We start from the raw sequence: 21610 nt of genomic DNA, 5'->3' as shown, positions 1-21610 counted from the left end.
CTGGTTCTAATTGGGACTGAAACAGTTAGTGCTTCAGGTCAATGCACTTTCATCAGCACTGGAGAAAGGAAAGAAAGACTTGCATTTGTATAGTGCTTTTCACGACCACTGGCCGGCTCAAAGCATCTTACAGCCAATAAAGGACTTTTAGAAGTGTAGTCGCCATTGTAATGTAGGCAGCCAATTTGCACACATCGCGTGTCATATTACGCTCGGGCGATTCAGGCACGCGCCCAACGTAAAATTCTGTCCAGGGAGAACTCCCTTTTCTTCAAAGTAGCACCGTAAGACATTATACATCTACCTGAGAGGGTAGGCAGGGTCTCGGATTAATGTTTTATCAGAAAGACAGTACCTACAACAATGCAGCACTCCCTCAGTACTGTATTGGAGAATCAGCCCCCACCTTTGTGTTCAAGTCCTGGACTGGGACTTGAAACCAGAATCGTGTAACTCAGACAAGAGAGCTACCCACTGATCCACAGCTGACACAATATATTAAGAGGTGGATAGGTTTTAAGCGAATACTGAGCCGGGTTGGATCAGTAAAAGGGGCAAAGAAACCAAATGGAGAGGCCTGTGATTTAGGGGGAGGGAAGGAGTGGTTAAATGACAGAGGTCATGATGGTGCAAGGCACAAGGGCTTTGGTAACGAGACAAGTAAAGGAACAAAAGTTTGGGTTCAGAGGAAATGTAATTGGCAGCTGCTGAAGAGCCAGAGGGTGAAGGAAGCACCGAAAATCCGACAAAGTTAGGAAGACTCCTTTGGTTTGGTATTATGGTGGGGAAAGCTGAGGACACACCCGAGGGGTGGGCTGCTTTGCTGATTGTGTGCCAATAGGGGACTCACCCCCAGCACTTGCCCGCTTCTCTCCCACCCCACCAACTGTGTATAGACCCCACCCCAACACCCAGCTCACCATGGCCCCTCCAGCCCAGTACCAGTCCACACCTTCCCCCCCCTCCCCTCCCCTCCCCCGCTCCCAGTAGCCACTCTCCATTAGCAGCACCGGCTATCTCAGGCAGGAAGGGAGCGGTGGTGAAGATCCAAATTTGCTAAACTCAACGTTAAGGTCAGGAGGTTGCGAAGTGTGCTCGGTAGCAGGGAGCACTAAATCTCCCCTGCTTCACATAAACAAAGAACCTGAACTGCAATCCCTGCAGGAACAGTTATGGAACTGTTAGCTGATGGAGCGAAAGCTCAAAGTTTTGCTGTGTGGTAGCAGGATCCGCTTTGAACATAATAAATAAAAGCAAGAGTAAGTCACACGGACAACAGGGGAACATTTGTTTCCGTCATTAAGTATATTAATTTATTCGTGTTACTTACATAATTATTCCAGTGAATATTCATGTACTTGTATAACACAGTGTAGGCCTTGGTAACTGATTGTTCTCACTTAGCTGCAATGTGCTGTGCTTGCTCCTTATTTATATTCTGACAGCTCTGTGGTTATGTTATTAGTCCCAAACTGTATGATGTAGTGCAGAAATTACAGATATGCAAAATATTGGTTCTGCAGTTGCCGGCATTTAGCTTAAATTACAAAAAGCCTAATATTTCATTGGGCCCTTACACATTAAGCAAAGCCTATGAGAGATGAATGTTTTTGTTGGATCCTCGTTTGCATTTCACGCTGACTGCACGATTGGAATTTGGCAGCTGGTTGCTCACTGTCACGTTGTAATTAACAGTCTGTCCAGGAAATGGGGGGGAAAAAAAGACATCGGGTGAGGGGATATCTTTGTTCCCATCTTAGAAATTAATGGCGACGCGGCCCACATTACCATGTGTTTGGGATTAAGCCAAGGAAAGACTTCGAAGATAGGGCCTTTTACACCTTGAAGTGTTTTTAATGCAGAATGTGGTTGCTCTGCACACCCACTTCTCAAAAGCCCCCTTCACAACTGGAGGCTCAATGATTTTACTCACAAGGGGGTCTATATGACAACAATTTCTAAGAGTCAAGCAACACCTCTCATGCCATTTTCTAGCCAACCAAAAATGGGACAAAAGGAATCCCCTGAAATAGTTACAACAAATTAAGGAAAGTTGATTAAAGGATCCTCCTTAAAGCCTTGTTTCAGTTACCCTCGTCCCCAGCGTTATTTGGGAGACTCTCGAATGCTTTTTTTTAAGTTACAGTGATTTTAACTTTCAGTTTTTCAGGTAATGGGAATAAGGGCTTCATTGTCAATTTATTTGTACCATTCTCATCAATAAAGCTTCATGTTAACATTAATATGGCAAATGGGCAACAGTTTAAAAGCAGCACACCACCGGCAATAGAAAAGGTTTGGTTATGTTGACTATCTCTGTGTTTAATTGACTGCCACTCCTCTTCAAGAAATGCCTACCTTGAAGAAGTACTGCTCTGCTCTCCGACAGGATTTCCACCTGTCTCTTCTGCTTTGTTTACCTTCATTGCTTTCCATTTCTCTCCTGATGTTTGACAAGGTGTTTACTAAAACCCGCTTTCTTAGATAAGATCACCACCTTCAACACCTCTTTGTTCTTTTGTCTGTGACATCTTTTGATTATCTGCTCCTATCACTGCTTGCTTGTCCCTACAACCACCGCCCCCCCCACCCCCCCCAAGTTCTCTCCGCACCCCCCCCACCCCCCCACCTTAAACCAGCTTATATTTCACCCCTCTCCTAACTTTACTCAGTTCTGCTGAAGGGTCATGAGGACTCGAAACGTCAAATCTTTTCTTCTCTGCCGATGCTGCCAGACCTGCTGAGTTTTTCCAGGTAATTCTGTTTTTGTTTTGTTGTGAAATCTGTGGTGAGAGGGTTGTCTTATGATGATAGATTGAGTAGAATGGACCTACGTTCTCGGGAATTTAGAAGAATGAGAGGGAATCTCACCGAAATGTATAAAGATTCTTTGAGTGCTTGGCGGGTGAATGCAGAGGGTCTGGTTTCCCTGGCTGGAGATTCTAGAACTTGGGATCATTTTTTTGGATAAGGGGTCAACCACTTAGGATGGAGATGACGATAAAGTACTTCACTCAGCGGGTTGTGAATCTTTGTAATTCTCTACCCCTGAGTGTTTTGTGTATTGAAGTTCGGTCGATGAGTATGTTTCAAGGCTGGGGCCGGAACTTTCCGTGAAATCAAAGTCCGAAAGTGGGCGGGGAAATTGGCATTTGACCTACTGAACTTCATCTTTTAACAATGAAACTTCTTTCATAATGCCAATTTTATTAGTAATATAAACATATTGCTTGGTAGCTGCTAGTAAAGCGTCAATTTTCACCCCACTTCTTGAATGCTCTATTAAAAAAAATACAAATGCACACTATCTTTTTTACATATCAAAATTAGTACACATGAAAGCACCCAGACTTTAATCCAGTTAAGACACACCCACAAACTAAACCTCTGCTTTAAAAGAAAAATGTTACATACATTAATAGCTTCGTGACAATGATCTCCTCCGCTCTGCCAGGGTAAGTCACCTTTCTCATCACTCTCAACTCACACACTCACAAACCCATCACACATCCACAGGGATCTCACTCACTGCCAGCTCAGGGTACATCACCACTCACTCACTCTCTCACACACACCGTCATCTCCTCTGTGGATTGTGTCCTCATCCTGTCCATGGCACCACTCACCCCCCACACGTGCATCAACACGTTTCCAACTTCTGAGTGCTGCTTCCCAGCAGAGCCATGTCCATGAGGATCCACCCAGCGTGCCATGGATGTTCCTCCAGGGCGCCATTGCTGTCAGGCTCCAGCATCGTCTGCTCCTCGAATGTCCGCGATGTGAGCAAAGCCCTGGCGGGTAAGTTGTGGCTTCTGCACGTCACACTTGTCAAGATGTGTTCGACACCGATGTGCTTTCCCGCTGACGTGGGCGGGTGATCCAACAGGGGCGGGGACGAATCCGGCGGGCGGGCCCAATAATGCTATGCTGATGTATTACAATGAGGTTCCTGACGTCCAATGGTGGAGAACGTGGCCCGCCATTGGCGGGTTAAGCGGACGATCGCAAATTGGTTTCATCGCCATATTGTCCGCTCATGCCACCGAACACACCCGATGCCAGCGGGCACGGAAAATCCCGGCCCTAGGGTCTCTACGGTGAGAATTTTCCTTCCATCAGTTCTACTTGCAATGTTCTTTCCTGGGGATTCCCTGTGTGGAGCTTCAGTGATGTCATCAGGTTGTCTAAGTAGCCAATCACGTTAGAGGATTTTCATGGACACACATAACTATTGACTCCCCAATATTTCAAAAATCTGTCTATCTCATCCTTGAATATACTCAATGACTCAGCTGCCACAGTTCTCGGGGGTAGAGAATTCTAAAAACTTCGCAATCCTCTGAAAGATGGACATGTTAAAGTCTTCCTTTTTTTTGGACAATGCTGCAGCACATCTTTCATAAACACAGGGCTATGAGCCAGGGTCAGTACACAGCTGTTTGGGAAACGTGGTTTTTTCCAGCCCTCCTTAATCTGCTTGGTCGTGGCTCAGGTGAAGTTTGATCCTATTGACGGGTAGATGGAACCAATGTTCAACGCGAACTTTCTGCTTGAGCTGCTTCCAGTCAACCTCATCATGGAGCCAGAGCTCATGCTTGTTGTTTTTGAGGGAGTGATGAAGTGCCATTTGGCTGAAGATCATGTTGTGTGTTTTTGCTCTCATTAGCCCAGAGGAGTCCATTAATCTGAGATCTCTGTTTGTTTCTGAGTGAACGGTTTTGCTGCTAGAATGAATCATTGATGAGGAGGATGGGACCTCCAGTGGTAAATAAAACAATCTAATCCATTTGACAGACAGGCAACAGTGCAATTATTAGTCGATGATAGGTAGGGAACTTTAGCCAAAGGATACTCCTCCTTTTGATGAGAACTTCTGTTCAAAAGACCTTGAAGGTACTTTCCACTGCCAAACTTACCCAGGGGAGGGTGCTGACCCATGCTTAGAATTGAAAGCGTCTCCAGCACCATCTGTGCCATAGTCTGCCAAACAACTTAAGGCCCACTACTGTCGAAGTTGTTGTAAATAATGAAGTCAGGCTGGGGTATTTTCTCTGTCAGAAGTTAGATGCATGTCAGCAAGAGTACAGATTAGGCTTAAGTATCTCAGTGACAAGTTTCTCATCCTTCATAAGGTATGAAACAGACAGAAGTGTTTGCACAAGAATTACCAAGCACAAGCATTGAAATGCATTACAACGAGCATATGGCACAGAAACAGGCCATTTGGCTTATCTGGTGTTTATGCTCCTGCCACTCTCCTAACCCTACCAACACATCTCTCACATGTGATCATCTAGCTTCCCTTTAAATGCATCTATGTGACTTGCCCAAGCCGCTCACTGTGTTGGCGAGTTCCACATGCTATCCAGGCTCTGGAAAATCATTTCCTCCTGAATTCCTCATGAGATTTATTTGTGGCTATCTTATACTCAGGACCCTCTAATTATGGTCTTCCCCCACAAGTTGAAACGTTTTCACTATGACTACCTTGTCAAAATCTTCCATGGGGTGGAACTTTAAGGTCCCGTTGTGGCGGGGGCGGGGCTGTAAAATGAGAAGAGCCGTTCGAGAGTCCATTGGCTGTGGCGGGACCGGGAAATCCCGCTGGTGGGAGGGGCCATAACATTCCACCCATAATCTTAAAAAATATCCATCCAATCACCCCTCAGCCTCCTCTTTACTGGAGAAAAGAGCCTCAGTCCATTCAACGTCATTATACAAACCTCGACTCCAATACATGAACATGCCTTTTGCTTTAATGTGCTTGTTCCTGTTTTACCTTACATAATTTAATTCTAAATGAAGTCTTTATTAGTTATCATAGAAATGGCCCAAAACAACACAATTGCTCATCTGTAACCATCCTTCCAAGCATCTCCTGTCTCTATTCAAAATCCGAAGGGTGACTCATTTTCTATGTAGAAACCCAAAGGTAACCCAGAATTAACAGCCTTGATTTTAAGTCTCCATTGTAGTTTTCCATGGTGAAGCAGAAAGAGACAAAAATAGAAATAATTAAAGACATAAATTTGTTTCATAAATATCAAGCATCATTGACTGTCGGACCAACCCATAAAATAAATTTACTGCAGGCCAATTGGGACTTTATTTTTCTTTGGGAGTTTCCAGGGCCTTATCAACAAAGTTCCATGACGACCTATAGTGTAGTTCATATATTGACGTTAGTAGATATCCTGCAGTATTGCTCGGTTATTAACATGTGAGTAAAAGGTATTTGCTTCACTTATTAGTTTGCACAATGGTTTGTGGATCTTTATTCCTTCAGTCAACTAGGCCTGTGGCGTCGTCCTTTAATGACAAGGGGTAGAGAGGTATTGGTTCAATACTTGACCTCCTCATTGACATAAAGGATTGAAACAAAGACCATCAGTAGTCCTCAAAGCCCACCAGTTGGTTTCAGTGCCTTGAGCCTAGCTGTGCAGCTGTAAACCAAGCTGGATAATTGAAAATACAACGCTGACTGGGCCAGCTTGTTACAACGTCCCCTGACACTAGAAACATTGAGCCTTATTTTAACAGCCTGGCTGTAAACGGCCAGAGGTGTGGTGGGGATGGAGGAGAAGTTAAACTAACTGGAGTCTGTTGCCTCCCCCTCTAAACCCATTGCCTTCACAGGGTGCCCCATTATTAACTGCTCCTTTGAGCAGGTGAGTAGGATACCCTCAGGAAGGGAGCGCAGATCCTGCAAGATTGTGTGTCCCACATCAGGAGCTGAGTTGATGACACTGTAGTGTGGTCTGAAATAAGGCAGCGACTGCCTTGATGGCTCATACAGAAGAATTACTCGGTGAGGCCAAACAATATGTAATTTAAATAATCGTTTGGTAGCGCAGAACCTGGAGCAGAATTTTCTATTCGGCGCGGGGGAGGGCCCGACACGCCAGAATGTAAAATGACGCGTGATGTCGTCAGGCGTGCGTCCCGACATCATCGCGCTGCCTTGCGGCATTTCGTTCGGTGGGCGTGTGCCGGAGTTGGCTGCCTGCCGATAATTGATAGGCCGCTTAAGGCCATTAAACAGATAATTAACATGAATGTTACGCTGTTCGCCCAACCTTACAGTTGGCGGGCAGGCGAAAAGGCCAAGCGGCCTTTTTAGGAAACCTCATCCACGAGCGGGATAAGGTTTCCTAAAGCTAATAATGATTATATGAAACTTTTTCTGAAAAACGAAAACACGTCCCATCTCATATGGCACAGTCACAGGAGAGGGGACATGTTTCATTAAACTTTTATAGTTTTTATTTACTTTTTAAGAAAGCGCTTCAATCTCCCTCAGGCGTGGAGCTGCTTCAGGGAGGTTGAAACGCTCTTTCGCGCACAGGACCTGACTCTCCCTCCTCCCACCGCCCGCATAGGCAGCGCTCAGCGCTACCGCTGGCGTATTATGCTGGCCGGGCCTTGATTGGCCCGCCCGCGTAAAATGGCGGTGCGGAGCCGATCGTGGGCGGCGGTCGGCTTCCCGACTGCCTGCTCCCGCCGAGCCCGCCCGACCAATGAAAAATCCTGGCCCTGAGTATTGCTGAAATCCCACCATGGCAGAGGGTGGAATTTGAATTCAATAAAAATCTGGAAATAAAAGTCTGATGATGACGACCATGAAACCATTGTGGTAAAAGATCATCTGGTTTCACTAACGTCCTTTAGGGAAGGAAATCTTCCACCCTTATGTCTTGGTGCTCTCTGGACATCCAGAGCGGTGGTGGAGGCAGCCTGCTGACTGCAACACCCTGTCTGTGATGACCTTGGCCAGTTTCCATGGCAGCCACCATCCCATCAGTATTGAGCTCGGTGTGTTGCAATGCCGGAGCTATCGCCTCAGCCTGAAGACGGACAGACTCCTCCATCTTGCAACCTGAGGAGTGCAGTGGACATCCTTTCCTGATGTTCCTGAGCTTGCCTTTGCATCTCCAGCAACTGTGCATGGCCAAGTCCAGGGGCTCGGCACTTGACTTGGACTCAGCAAACATCTGGCCTCCAGCAGTCCTCTGAGTGCCAGATACCTGGGAATCCCTGCCTCCGCCTGCTGTGGATCAGACAGTGCGATGTGCTCACCAGATTGTGACCCCAAAGCCACTCTAAAGCTAGGTCCCACCGAGGTGTGTGTCTCTGCGCTGGTGGAGGGTGTGGGTGACGCTGTGATGGGACTTCAGGGAGGGTGCCTTCAGATTCCCCTTCAGAGGTTTCTTCAGGGCTTGATTGGAGGGCCTGGGTCATGGACTCTGTTCGGCTGTTTCCCAGATGTGCCTGCGGAAGCAAGGAGAGATAATTACTGCATGGCAGTGGTCTGTGAAAGAGGGACACATCACTCACAGCATGGTTATCTGATGGATGTTGCACTGCTCGATCCTCACTTGGTTGAGCAGCACCAACCTCACCGTCAGCACAGGAATGGTCCAGATCCTCGCCTGGCAGCTGGGTGGCTCTGTTTCCAAAGCCCGTGAGGACCTTGATTTCAGGCATTCCTCCACTGGCCTGCGACCTCTCCCTCTTGTTGTGTGCCAGCTTGTCCTGCATGAATAGAGAGGGAGAGAGTGTAAGCAGGATGGCTGCCAGGCCAGATGATAAGTACGCCTGGCATGTGTGTGGGTGGTGAGTGGTCCCATGGATGGGATGAGGACAATGATGGTGTGTGTGAGAGAGTGAATGGTGATGTCCCTTGCACTGGCAGTGAGTGAGGGCCCTGTGGCTGTGTGATGGGTTTGTGAGTGTGTGAGTTGAGAGGGATGAGAAGAGTGACCTACCCTGGCGGAACGGAGGAGATCATTCATCCTCTTACGGCGCCGGATGGCTGCCCTCTTTCGAAGGGTGTTGGCGCTGACCACCGCTGCCACTGCCCCCCCAAGCTGGAGAAGTAAGGTTGCTGCCCATCCTGTGGCCAGAGCGGGAGTAGAGGACATCACGGCGAACCTCCACTACGTCCAAAGGGCGGTCGAGGGACACGTCAATGAACCTGGGGGCTGCAGTCTTTTTGCCTCTCAGGGCCATGTCTTCCTTGCAGCAGCCCTGGGCTGGAAGCACCGAGATGTGGGCGTATGGCTGGACTTTAAATATGGTGCTCGGTGCACCGAGGCGGTGAGGTGATTGCGTGGCGGGTAAATGAGTCCGCCATGGAAACGGCGCGTTTCCCGGGAATGCATAATTAATACTGCGGGTTAGGGACGATACGGTGTGAAAAGCCGCCATAGCGGCCGACGGGTAAAACGTCTTTTTACCCACCGGCTCCCGCACTTTGGTGCAAACCTAGTTTTGAAGAATGTTTGCAGAGGAGAATTCTTAATTAAGGTTAGCTAAAAATGCTGCAAGTACTTAGAAATGCAAATGTGAATGTTCTGTTTATGTAAATTATTTGGAATAATCAAATTTTGTAAAATGTATTGGAAAAATTGAATTACAGCGACTTGCCTGAATGAAAGTAGAAAAGCAAAATACTGCAGATGCTAAAAAAAAATCTGAAATAGAACCAGAAAATGTTGGAAATACTCAGCAGGCCCGGGAGCATCTGTGGAGAGGAACAAAGTTAGCGTTTTAGGTCAATGGCCTTTTATCAGAACTGGCCCTATATTACTTAATAGGCTCAAAACGAGCACAGGAAACACGTGACCCGGGCAGGAAGATAGCGACCACCACAGAAAATTAGTGTCCACTCTTCATTTTTTTGCCTGTCTGTGCGTGTCAATCCTTTTTTTTTAGTCAAGTGTGGTTTTGACTTTAAGCAGTTGTTTAAGTTATTACTTAGAAATTTCAGATAGATCACAGGCTTAAAAGGTGAATGTGCGTTGATTGTCCAGGCTGCAGTTAAAAGGAAAAAGCATATCAATCTAAAAGTCACGAACATAGATTGAATGTAATGGTAGTCCAGCAGTCTACTTATTTTACATTTTCTACCTAGATTGAGTATAAGTGCTGTAAAAAGTACCCCGAGTCAAACAAATGCGAGCTGCTTTACTTTTCAATCCTCACATTGCTATTTTCCCTCCGTGATATTAATGGCCCAGAATGTGTTGGGAAAGCAAATGTTTAATGGCGCGCCTTGTCGCTAATGTGTAAATCCTCCGGCAATATGTGGTGATGGAGAGATTCTCTGTGAATTGTGAATCACCAGAAGTTACCAGATAATTTACTCTGCTCTGCTGTTAGCCTTGCAAAAACAGCAGCTTGTCCACAACCTCCCTAGGAGCTTCAATAAATTGCTCTGTTTGCAAATTAATCACCCATTAAACTTGCTGCATAAAGTTAGGGCTGGTACTTAACAGCGTAAGGACCCCTTCTAACGCTAACACTTTTGTTCACTGCAATGCCAAACAACTCTCCAGCCCAGAAAGAGAGCAATTGAAACTGCGGAATCCCACTCCTGCAGGTAGGAATTTGTTCTCAGAGTTTTTTTAAATTTAAATTTTGTTATTGTCTTCTTAATTTTTCTTTCTGTCTCTTTTTTTTTCTCTCTCCTAATTCCTCCTCGTTATTTCTCTTTCTGTCTGTGATTTGACTCTAATTCACCCGATTTCCTTCTCCATCGTTCCTTTGTTTCTTTCTGACCCTTCAATCTCATTGGTTAAGGAGATAGCCTCACTGAGGCCCCAAATGCCCCGTTGGCATTTTCCGCACTGTTTTCAGTTTATACTTCCAGAAAGTTATGGCGCAATCGCTTCTGAGCTGAAAAGCGCAGAAAAAAGTCTAGCACACGGGCATCAGTGAGATCCTACACTCCAGCAACATCTGGGCCAACCTGTTAGAAACAATTGCGGAAATGATACCGTGGACAGGTTGGCTGTGAAAAGCCTTGTAAAGTGCTGGCCATCAGCAGAGAGCAGAAAGAATAAAACTAGGGACCATGAATATAAGATCATCACTAATAAACCCAATAAGGGATTCAGGGGAAACTTCTTTACCCAGGCAGTGGTAGGAATGTGGAAGTCGCTGCCACAAGGAGCAGTTGAGTTGAATGATTTAGATGCATTTAACGGGGAGCTAGATAAACGCATGAGAGAGAAAGGACTACAAGGATAGGCTGGTGGGGTGAGATGAAGAAAAGTGTGATGAAACTCCTTTGGAACATAAACACCAGCATAGACCAGTTGGGCCGAATGGCCTGTTTCTGTGCCATAAAGTTCTACGGGCAGGATTTTTACCTCATCAGGTGGGTGTGGTGGGTGGGCCCGGGAACGGCCGTGAAACTTTACTGCTGCCCGCGATTGGGGCCTGAGCGTGGTTTCATGCTGGCTGGCCAATTAACCGCCAGCCAGAGTGAAAGGCGCGTTCAGAGCCTCAGCGTTGCTGGGAAGAGTGCGCGAGCCGAAGTGTGCACATGCACAGGGGGTACGCTTGGTGAAAGCTCCCAGCACAGAGCTGCCTCAGGGTTGGGGGGCGGGGGAGGGGCGGGGGTGTGGTGAACATTTTTAACATGACAAATAAAGAATTGAAAAATAAGGAAAACACGTCCCCACATGTGACTCTATCACAGGAGCAGGGACCTGTTAAAAATTAGTTTTAAAAGTTTTTGCTTTTTTTTAAATCGCTGGTCGAAACCCCATCCCACCCGTGGATGAGGTTTCGCAAAAAAATGCCAAGGCCGCCCGGCCTATTCGCCCGCCGACCGTAAGGTTGGACGGTCAGGGGAAAATTTTATTCAATGAATTAATTAAAGGGCTGAACAGCCCTCTCGATTGTCGGTGGGCGCGCTGCCAATTCCTGCCTGCGCCCGCCGACCGAAATATCGCGTGAGTGCGCGGTGACGTTGGGATGCTCGCCCACGCGCCGGGCCGAAAATCCTGGCCTGTGTCAGTTTTTTCTGGGCGAGTTGGGTGACTGAGCGCAGGATGAGCCAGTTTTCAGGATTCACATGGAGATGTAACTTTAAGCACTGCACTCCCCCAATTCCCACTTCCCTGACCTGTGTAGATTAGGACAAGTAAAGGATGTGGGATGAATTCCTGCAAGGGGAACTGCTAACCACCTCACTCTAACCTCTAAATGGTGCTGTTTTAATTTATTTCAACGCTCTTGAATCCATTTTGGAACTTCACCTCTAACACCTTGCGCTTTATCTTCTCAGCACGTCTAATTTGGAAGGATCTATCAAACGTTCCAACCACATATAAATGCAACATAGCCACACTGGCCCTCTGCCTCTAGTTGCTGATGAAGATTTGGCAGGTCCATCAGCTGTATTCCCAAATATATGTTCATTCTCCTTTATCGTAACCAGTTTAGACAAACGGGGCGGAGTTTTATGGCCCCTTTGTGGAGGGGGTGGGGCCATAAAATGTGGCGAGTCGTCCAAAAGCCCATTGACTTCAACGGGACCATAAAATCCCACCCATGGGGGTAAAAAGCATTTTGCAAAATGATATCTAATATTTTTCCTAAAGCTGGAGTTGAGTTAATTTAACCAGCCTGAGCTATCATTGCTTTAAATTTAAGAGGAAATTAGTACTTTATACTAGTTGCCTGGTCTGAGAAATTAGAATCACTTTACAACAGGTCATTCTCCTGCTACGATCACTCTTATTATCTTGGCAAATTGCTTTACTGCAGGTACAATTCCATCATTTTTGAGAGTGAGGGAGCATTGCATAGGTTATTTGTGGCTAATTACGCAGTTACTTCAAGAGCATGTTCAACTTGGTGCATCAGGGGTTGCAATGAATAACAGAGCGGCCTGCTTCCGTCTCTCCACCTTCACTCAACGTACCTCCCTCACCCCTGCCGGGGCCACCACTGGCTGCTCTTTACCTGCCTCCAGCCAGTAAAGGAAGCCTATGGTCAGAGCTCCTGGCCCATTATTCCCTGGTCCACCTTAGTTGCTGCTGCTCCTCTGGTCTATTGTGTGAAGTCTGGTGGCAGACCCTGGAGTAGCGATGGTTTTACAGTGTGAACCATTGCGTATTTGGTACCGTGTGGCCTTTGAATCAGCGGGCCATAAATTCAAGTCCCCCTTTAGGGACCTGGGGCAGAATTCACCCTTGGTGGGTGGGATCGGCAAGGGATGGGCGGGGGCAGTCGGAAAGCCGCGATTTCACGCTGGCAGGAGGGGGAGAAGGGCGAGTGGGCTGAGCACGAACTTTGCATATGCGCGCGAGATGAAGAGATATATAAAAAAATAAAAATGTGATAAAACATGTCCCCACTCACGAGTAGGAAAGGCCGCTTGGCCTTTTCGCCTGCCCGACAATCGTCAGGTTGGATGGGCCGCGAAAACTTGATGTTAATTGATAATTTAATGGTCTTTAAAGGCATTTTGATTGTCGGTGGGCGCACTGCCTGCACCAGCACCCGCCCGCCGACCGAACTATTGCGTGACTCCGCGTTGCGGCCGGAACGCTCGCCCGATGTCAACGCGCGTCACGTCACGCTCGAGCGGGAGATGGGAGCGCGTTCGCCTGCCCTCGAATGCAAAACCAAAGTTTACAGCCCGAGTGGGAGTACAAAGAGACCCACACTGTTTGGGTGCTGAGTTTTTGTGAGACAGTGAACTGAGGCTCTGTGTGTTCTCTTGGGTAGGTATAAAAGATCCATGCTTCTAAAAGCTCCATTTCAAAGGACTGCAGTGGAGTCCCGTCCAATATTCATCCCTCAGCCAACATTATGTCAATGATTTGGTCATTATCACATTGCAGGTTGTGGGACCTTGTGGTGCTCAAATTAACTGTCACGCCTCCGACCTTGCAGCACTTTAAAAGTAACTCATTGGCTGTGGATCACTTTGGGATGGACTGAGGTGCTATAGAAATGCAAGGTTTTGTTTTTGGTGGTGCTTGGTGTAGGGAAAATTCCAGTCGTGACCTCATTTCCCTCTAATTTGACCGCCAACACCTACCTGCTGAAGGCCTCGATGGGAGGTTTGATGAAGATTTCGGGGCTCTTCTGCCTCTTTCTTGTGGTCCCCCAGCACATCAGATGGTGCAACAGCAGCTCCACTATAGGCACTGCTTGAATGTCCTTGAGGGTCACAGGTGAACCTCCGCATCAACCATACCAGGGATACCAAGTGACCCCTGACACAGGAAACTGGGGAAAGTCACAGTCAGGCTAGGATGCTGGGAATAAGACCCATCCTAGTACTGTTGGAACAGGGGGAGCAGGGAATCTAATGTACTTGGAGTCCTGTGAAATTGCTGAATTATACTTCTCCCCAGCCCCTCTCAGTATTAGTCAAGCAAAAGTATCTGTCTCCGAACTGAAGTCAATATAGTCCATCATATTTTTTGGGTCATGGCATAGACATAGGTGTAAGGTACTCGCTCATCGCTTATCTCCCTTTATAAGTAGATTAGGGCCAGGATTTTTACCTCGTTGGGAGGGCTCGGTGGGGGCGGGCGGGAGTGGTCAGGAAGCCGACCACCGCCCGCAATTGGGGCTGTACCCTGATTTCACGCCGGGCGGACCAATTAAGGCCCGCCCAGCGAGAAACGCATGTGGGCAGTGCTGCCTGTGTGGGGATGGGAGGAGGGTGAGTGGGGAACTTTGCACAGGCGCGTGGGTGCAGGCTGGGAAAGCTACCTGAGGCACAGAGCCGCCTCAGGGAGATGGAGAGTTTCAGAATTAAAAATAAACAATTCTAAATTGTTACAAAACATATCCCTGCTCATGCGACTCTGTCACATGGAGCAGGGACATGTTCTTAATGAAATGTTAAAATTTATGTGTTATTTTTATTTGCTGTTGGAAACCTCATCCCGCCCGTGGATGAGGTTTCCTAAAAAGTACAAAGGCCGCTTGGCCTTTTTTGCCTGCCCTCCCGGCGTAAGGTTGGACAGGCAGAGAAAAGTAACATTTATTGGGACGTTAATGGCCTTAACAGGCCTTTTAATTGTCGGTGGATGAGCTGCCGACTCCTGCACGCGCTCTCGCCGACCGAAATATCGTACGAGTGCGCGATGATGTCGGGACGTTCGCCCGATGTCATCGCGCGTCATTTTACGCTCGAGCGGGTCAGGTGCGTTCCCGCCCGCTCAGTGAAAAATCCCCGCCCTAGGTGTTTTTTATTTACAACTTTTCATCTCTGCTGTAGCAACGGACGGGCAGGTTTGGAATTTGGTTTTCAGCGGGAGATTAAATTTAGTGGCTGAAAAATACTATGGGATTTCCGCACCTCTAACTGGAGGCCACAGATTGAAGGTAATTGGCAAAAGAACCAGGAGGGGGGAAGATGAGGAAAATCTTTAACACAGTGAGTAGCTGTGGTATGGAATGTGCTGCCTGAAAGGGCGGCGGAAGCAGATTCAATAGTAACTTTCAAAATTGTATTGGCTAAATACTTCAAGGTGAAAAAAATTACAGGTGGAAGGGGATAGGGGAGGGGAGTGGGGCTAATGGGATAGCTCCTTCAAAGAGCCGGCAAAAGCACGATGGGCCAAATGGTCTCCAATGAATCATATCATTCCATGATTCTCTGAGTTCATGGTATAAACTCTAAATGAGACTTGGTATTTTGGGTGCCAATTTAGAGGTATACCCTAAAAACTGCAATAATCGCATTTGTACCAAGTTTTCAATTGAAAATAGGAATTGAAGCAGGTAATTTTAAGGTCTGTATGAGTGCATTCATCAGATTCTTGTCAAGAGAACTTTGTTAGATTCTTAGCAAGATACCCAGGCCATACCAATTTATTGCTCCTTAATTTGGGCGTAGCCTTGTGAATTCTTTCAAGGCTTGTTACTTTTATTGTGTGGCTATGTGCTAACCAAAGGGCTGGCTAGTCACATGGTGGAGCAACTTTGGGTTGTGAGGTTGGCATCCATTTGGGAGAAGCATGTCCAGAGACGACAGAGGGGCAACATTTTGTTTCATGCAGCGAGTTGTGATCTGGAACGTGTCACTTGGAAGCAGACTCAAGAGTAACTTTCAAAAAGGAAATTGGATAAATACTTGAAAACAAAATGAAAGAAAATGGAAGGTTATAGGGAGAGAGCAAGGGGAGTGGGACTAATTGGCTTTCTCCTTCAAAGAGCCAGCACAGACATGAGGGGCTAAATGGCCTCTCTCTCTCTCTCTGTGTCCTGTATCATTCCAGGACCAGGATATTCTGGTCCTGCCCACGGCTGGAATAGGGGCGGAAAATCTGGAGAGGCAGCCAAAAGCCCACTGACTTTGGGCAGGAATTTTGCAACAGGGCGGAAAATCCCGGCCTAGAATTCTAACCCTGAATTTGCTAGAAAAGCAAATCCATGTGGGATGTAAAAACAAACTGAAGGTTTGTTACCATTTTGTATTATCGCCAAGTTCAAACTCAGCCCCAGAAGATGAAACAGAGGGAGACAATTTAGCCCCTCAATCTTGCACTGGCTCTTTGAAGGAGCTGACACATTAGTCCCAATCCCCTGCTCGCCATCTTTAAAAATTTCCTCTTCAAGTATTTATTGAATTTTCTTTAGAAAGGAAAGTCCGAAAAATTACCTATTCCTGATAACTTAATTTGCTTACATACGAACGTATGAGTTAGGAGCAGGAGTAGGCCATTTGGCCCCTTGACCCTGCTCTGCTGTTCAGTAGGATCATGGCTGATCTGATTGTGGCCTCAACGCCACATTCCTGCCCACCCCCGATAACCTTTGGCTCCCTTGTTATTCAAGAATCTATCTCTGCGTTAAAACTGTTAATTGACCCTGCCTCTACCGCTCTCTGGGGAAGAGAGTTCCAAAGGTTCACGACCCTCTGAGAGAAAAAATTTCTTCTCACCTCCGTTTTAAATGGGAGACTCCTTATTTTTAAATTGTGTCACCCTGGTTCTCTACCCTCCCACAAGGGGAAACATCCTCTCAGCGTCCACTTATGTATTCTGGGGCTACCTGAATGCAAAGAGTGTGCATCAAACACAACAGTGCATGCTCAGTCAACCAATAAAGTTGAAACACTTACAGAATTGTCAAATCATATTTGCATTTACGAGGGGGCCTTTACTTACTGAGTCACTTTCAAAACAAAATGTTTAAAAACTATAGTCAGAATTCATGAATTTTAATATTTAAAACTGTTCAGCTCATTCTTCCCTGGAAGTGTGTTATTTGTGGCCACACATGCCCGGTAGGAAACCATGAAGTGCACAGGATAAACACAGTTAGGAATTAAGGAACAGTTATTTGACCACATAGTCAACTTGGCTGAAACTTGTCTATCTGAGCAAACACCAGACTCATAGCCAAAGGGAAGCTAATACCCAGGAGAGAACGCCAGCAATGTTTATATATAAAGAAAACAGATTAAGGAGCAGTGACACCAGAGGAAGACTTACTGACCATGAATCTAAATGGATGGATTACACCAGTAGTGACCTGCATGGCTAGGTGCACACTGAGGGACATAATGATGATGGATTTGCAGTCAATGCGTGACAAGCTGAAACATGGGTTTGTACAGAGAAGTTATTTCCCAAACCCAGTTTTAAATACATTCACATCTTGACTCCCAGAGACTTCAACGCTGAAGATTTTAATTTTCTGGTGACCATACTGAGTGCTATCAGCTACTGTCAGCTCCACCACTCTTATCAACCTCATGTTGTAAATTGCATTATGGATCCATGTCTGGAAACAAATCATTTAGTGAAATGTGATAGCCTTGGACCCTATTTTGTTTTCCTTGCTTTGTATTCCTGCACTAGCAGTGAAGCCATAGTGTACAAATGTACAAGGAAATACATGATGCTCTGGTCATCATGAGTGCGGGGCACGTTTGTTGGACAAGCTGGTTGTCTCCTGCCCATCAATTTTGCATGCTTGTATACAGAACGATGTAGCTACTATCATAGTACAGTAGAATTATGGTTATTTTTCTTGATTTGTAGTCCAGAGAGTTGGATTAATCAACAAATCCCAACATTTCAGTTGGAGAATTTACATTTAATAAATTAAATCTGGAGTAAAAAGCTAGTATCAGTAATGGTGGCCAAAACCCATCTGGTTCACTAATGTCCTTCAGGGAAAGAAATCTGCTGCGCTTACCCAGTCTGGCCTATATGTAACTCCAGACTCACATCAATGTGGCTGACCCTTAAGTGGCCCAGAAAGTCACTCAATTCAAAAAAGGGTGGTTCATCACTGCCTTCTCAAGGGCAATGAGGGGTGGGTAATAAATGCTGGCCTAGCCAGCGATGCCCACATCTGGCGAAAATGAATGATGAAAACAAATGATGAAAGGACACTCCACTGAGATCCCAATGGTCTAGTTTCTGACTGATGGTCATCCAATGGGATGCTTTGGAATCTAAGCCCCTCATGTGCATACATTCTAATTGAGAAATCTAACCCATCAGTGTTCCTGGAGCAGGTCACTCTGTGATCAGCTACTCTTAGTGGGGAGTTGGGCTTACAGGGAGCAGTCCTGGGAAATCATGTCTTGTAACCCTCTTTTGATTCAGAATCCCTCTTTTTTTTGGTGCCTTCTTGATTGGTGGCCGGTCAGTATCGATACTGGAAATTGAAAGTTAGATACAATGAAGTGAAAAATAGCCAATTGGATGGGAGAGAACTTACCAAAGAGATACATTAGGTGACAAGTGTATCTTAATTGTTGGCCACCGCATTAAAACAGTATAATGGAGCAATATTATTATATATAGTGATCAAAGAAGATGGGTTGCTGGTAGCAGTGCAACAGTTAACATGGAGTAGAGCATTGCCTCGAGGGCAAGGTGTGGCATTTTACAGACATTTACAATTAAAAGCATGAGATCTGCAGAGAAGTCGGAGCTCCCCTGACAAATGATGCCTAGAAGGCGGCGAAAGCTGATGGCATCTCTGATGAGAGAATGGTTTGCCCTGGATGCCAACTTCAATTAGACAACGCTTTGTGGAAGAAACGCTTCTGCTTATTCAATCAGAAAATTGGATTGTGGCCTAAGAGCACTAAAATTTCGGAAAATTATAGACCGAAAGATTGGCCATTCACAGAAGGCACCACAGCTTCTTGTTTGTAAGCTCTGCCTCGCCCGCCTGATGTTGTGTTCCACGGAGGAGAAAGCTCATTGTAATGTTGGAGCTGTCGTCAATCAGTGTGACATGCACCATTTACACTGATGCATTGTAGGGCTTGTGTCGCCCTGTGTGGTATGCACAGTGTGGCACTGATACATTCTGGTAGAGTGCCCCTTGACTTAGCCTCTTGGTTCAGTTAGCTGGAGAATTCTTCAAAACCCAAGCCCTAGATTTCAGGGATATTTGTGGTGCTGTGTAAGGGAAATCATTTGGGTGCATTTCTAGAGTAGAATGGTTGTGTGTGTGGGCAGGATCCACAGTAAATCCTTTTTTACAAATTGTAAATTTTCTTCTGAATTTAAAAAAAAAATTCATTCACAGATGTGGGCATCGCTGGCAAGGATAGCATTTATCGCCCATTCCTAAATGTCCTCAAGAATGTGGTGGTGAGCCGCCTTCTAAACCGCTGCAGTCCTCGTAGTGTAGGGACACATAGTGCTGTTAGGAAGTGAGTTCCAAGGCTCCTTTGACAGCACCTTCCAAACCTCTACAATCTAGAAGGACAAGGGCTGCAGAAGCTTGGAAACAGCACCACCTGCAAATTCCCCTTCAAGTCACTCACTGTCCTGACTTGGAACTTTATCACTGCTCCTCACTGTTGGTGTGTCAAATCCTGGAACTCCCTCCCAAACAGCACTGTGGGTGTACCTACACCACATGGACTGCAGCGATTCAAGAAGGCTGTTCACCACCACCTCCTCAAGGGCAATTAAGGATGGGGAATAAATGCTGGCCTTGCCAGCGATGTCTGCAGCCCCTGAATGAATAAAAAAAAAGTGTTGTGAAGGAATGCAGCTATAAATGCAAAGTTATAAGAGAATCCAGCTATAAATAAAGAGTTAGAAGATTAAAATAATGATTCTCCTATGAAATAAGGATTAAAAATTAAAAGCAGAGTTTATCCGGTGGACAAAGGTTTAAACGTTTATAAACATGCCTGGGCATAATTGTGTGCTCAAGGACAACAACATCCTGTGGCATATCCTCTAACACAAGGCAGTTCTGAAAAAAAAATGGAACTGGCCTTTATGTCACCTCCGCAAGGCATTAATAAATTGTAAGATACTATAGTGTAACAATGGATAACCTTAAGGATGACCCTAAAGTATTTGTTAACTGAATCCTGGAAACTGGGTGTCACAAGGGAATGACCACTGTCTGCACCTCTCAATGGCCTGTTTGATTGAAGGATATGACCAAAAACAAAGGATGTTGTCCTGCATGAGTGCTCAACATGCTTCCTGCTGGTTTAGTTTTTTTACGGTATAAATATTGGAACCACACAGTATGATTTTTAGATTTGTTGGATTCACTCCAGTGTCTCTCAAGGTAAAGGCACAACTGCTGTTGTGTAGTGAAGGTAGTTCTCCCCTTAATTGGGATAGAGATATCTCACTAGACTCTGCAGCTTTTTACTCAGCGATTTAAGGTAAATACTACTTTAAATATTGATGGATATCTTAACTATCTCCCTGTAACGTCAATAAGACTTGACGTTTCCATTTGAAACAAGGCTATACTTTCTTTTCCTGGAACCATCAATGTTGCGATTACTATCAAAAGTGAATTGCATGTTCAGTTCTTTAATAAACTTTTCTATAATTTAGAAAATATATTGTCTCATATGGTCTTCTGTATCCAAACTCGAGAACTCATCCCCGTACACTCTTCAATGGAGAAGTACACTGTTGAGGGGAGATGCCCTACAATAATGTTCTCTGCTGGTTCTTCTCCTTTGGGGAGAGTTGGGGAATTCTTCACACCCATTTCAATATCAGTAACCTTAAATGAGAGTGATCATCTGCAGAGTAGGAGGAATTGAAGGAAATCAGTGTTAATAAAAAAAAAATCCTGGAGAAATTAATGGGACTGAAAGCCAATAAATTCGCAGGGCCTGATAATCTACACCCCAGGGTACTAAAGGAGGAAGCCATGGAAATAGTGAATGCATTGGTTGTCATCTTCCAAAATTCTATAGACTGTGGAATAGCAGATTGGAGGGTGGCAAATGAAATAACACTATTTGAAAAAGGAGGGAGGGAGAAAACAGGGAATTACAGACTGGTTAGCCTAACAGCAGTAGTAGGGAAAAGGCTACAGTCTATTATAAAGGATGTGAAAACAGGACATTTAGAAAATATCGATGGGATTAGAGAAAGTCAGCATGGATTTACGAAAGGAAAATTATGTTTGACAAACCTACTGGAGTTTTTTGAGGATGTAACTAGTAGAATAGATAAGGGATGTAATGTATTTGGATTTTCAGAAAGCTTTTGATTAAGTCCCACGTAAGTGGTTATTGTGCAAAATTAAAGCACATGGGATTGGGGGATTGGGGGGGGTTGGTAATATATTGGCATGGATTGAGAATTGGTTAGCAGACAGGAAACAGAGAGTAGGAATAAATGGGTTTTTTCAGAGTGCCAGGTGGTGCCTAGTGAGGTACCGCAGGGATCAGTGCTTGGGCCCCAGGCTATTCACAATATATATCAATGATTTTGCTGAGGGAACCAAATGTAGTGTTTCTAAATTTGCTGACAACACAAAACTAGGAGGGAATGTGACCGGTGAGGAGGATGTTAAGAGGCTTCAAGGCGATTTAGACAGGTTGAGT

Source organism: Cetorhinus maximus, chromosome 7 (assembly GCF_964194155.1).
Source record: "Cetorhinus maximus chromosome 7, sCetMax3.hap1.1, whole genome shotgun sequence".
In the NCBI taxonomy this organism is placed as follows: domain Eukaryota; kingdom Metazoa; phylum Chordata; class Chondrichthyes; order Lamniformes; family Cetorhinidae; genus Cetorhinus; species Cetorhinus maximus.
The sequence above is the reverse complement of the archived record's forward strand: the minus strand, read 5'-3'. Positions refer to the sequence as shown.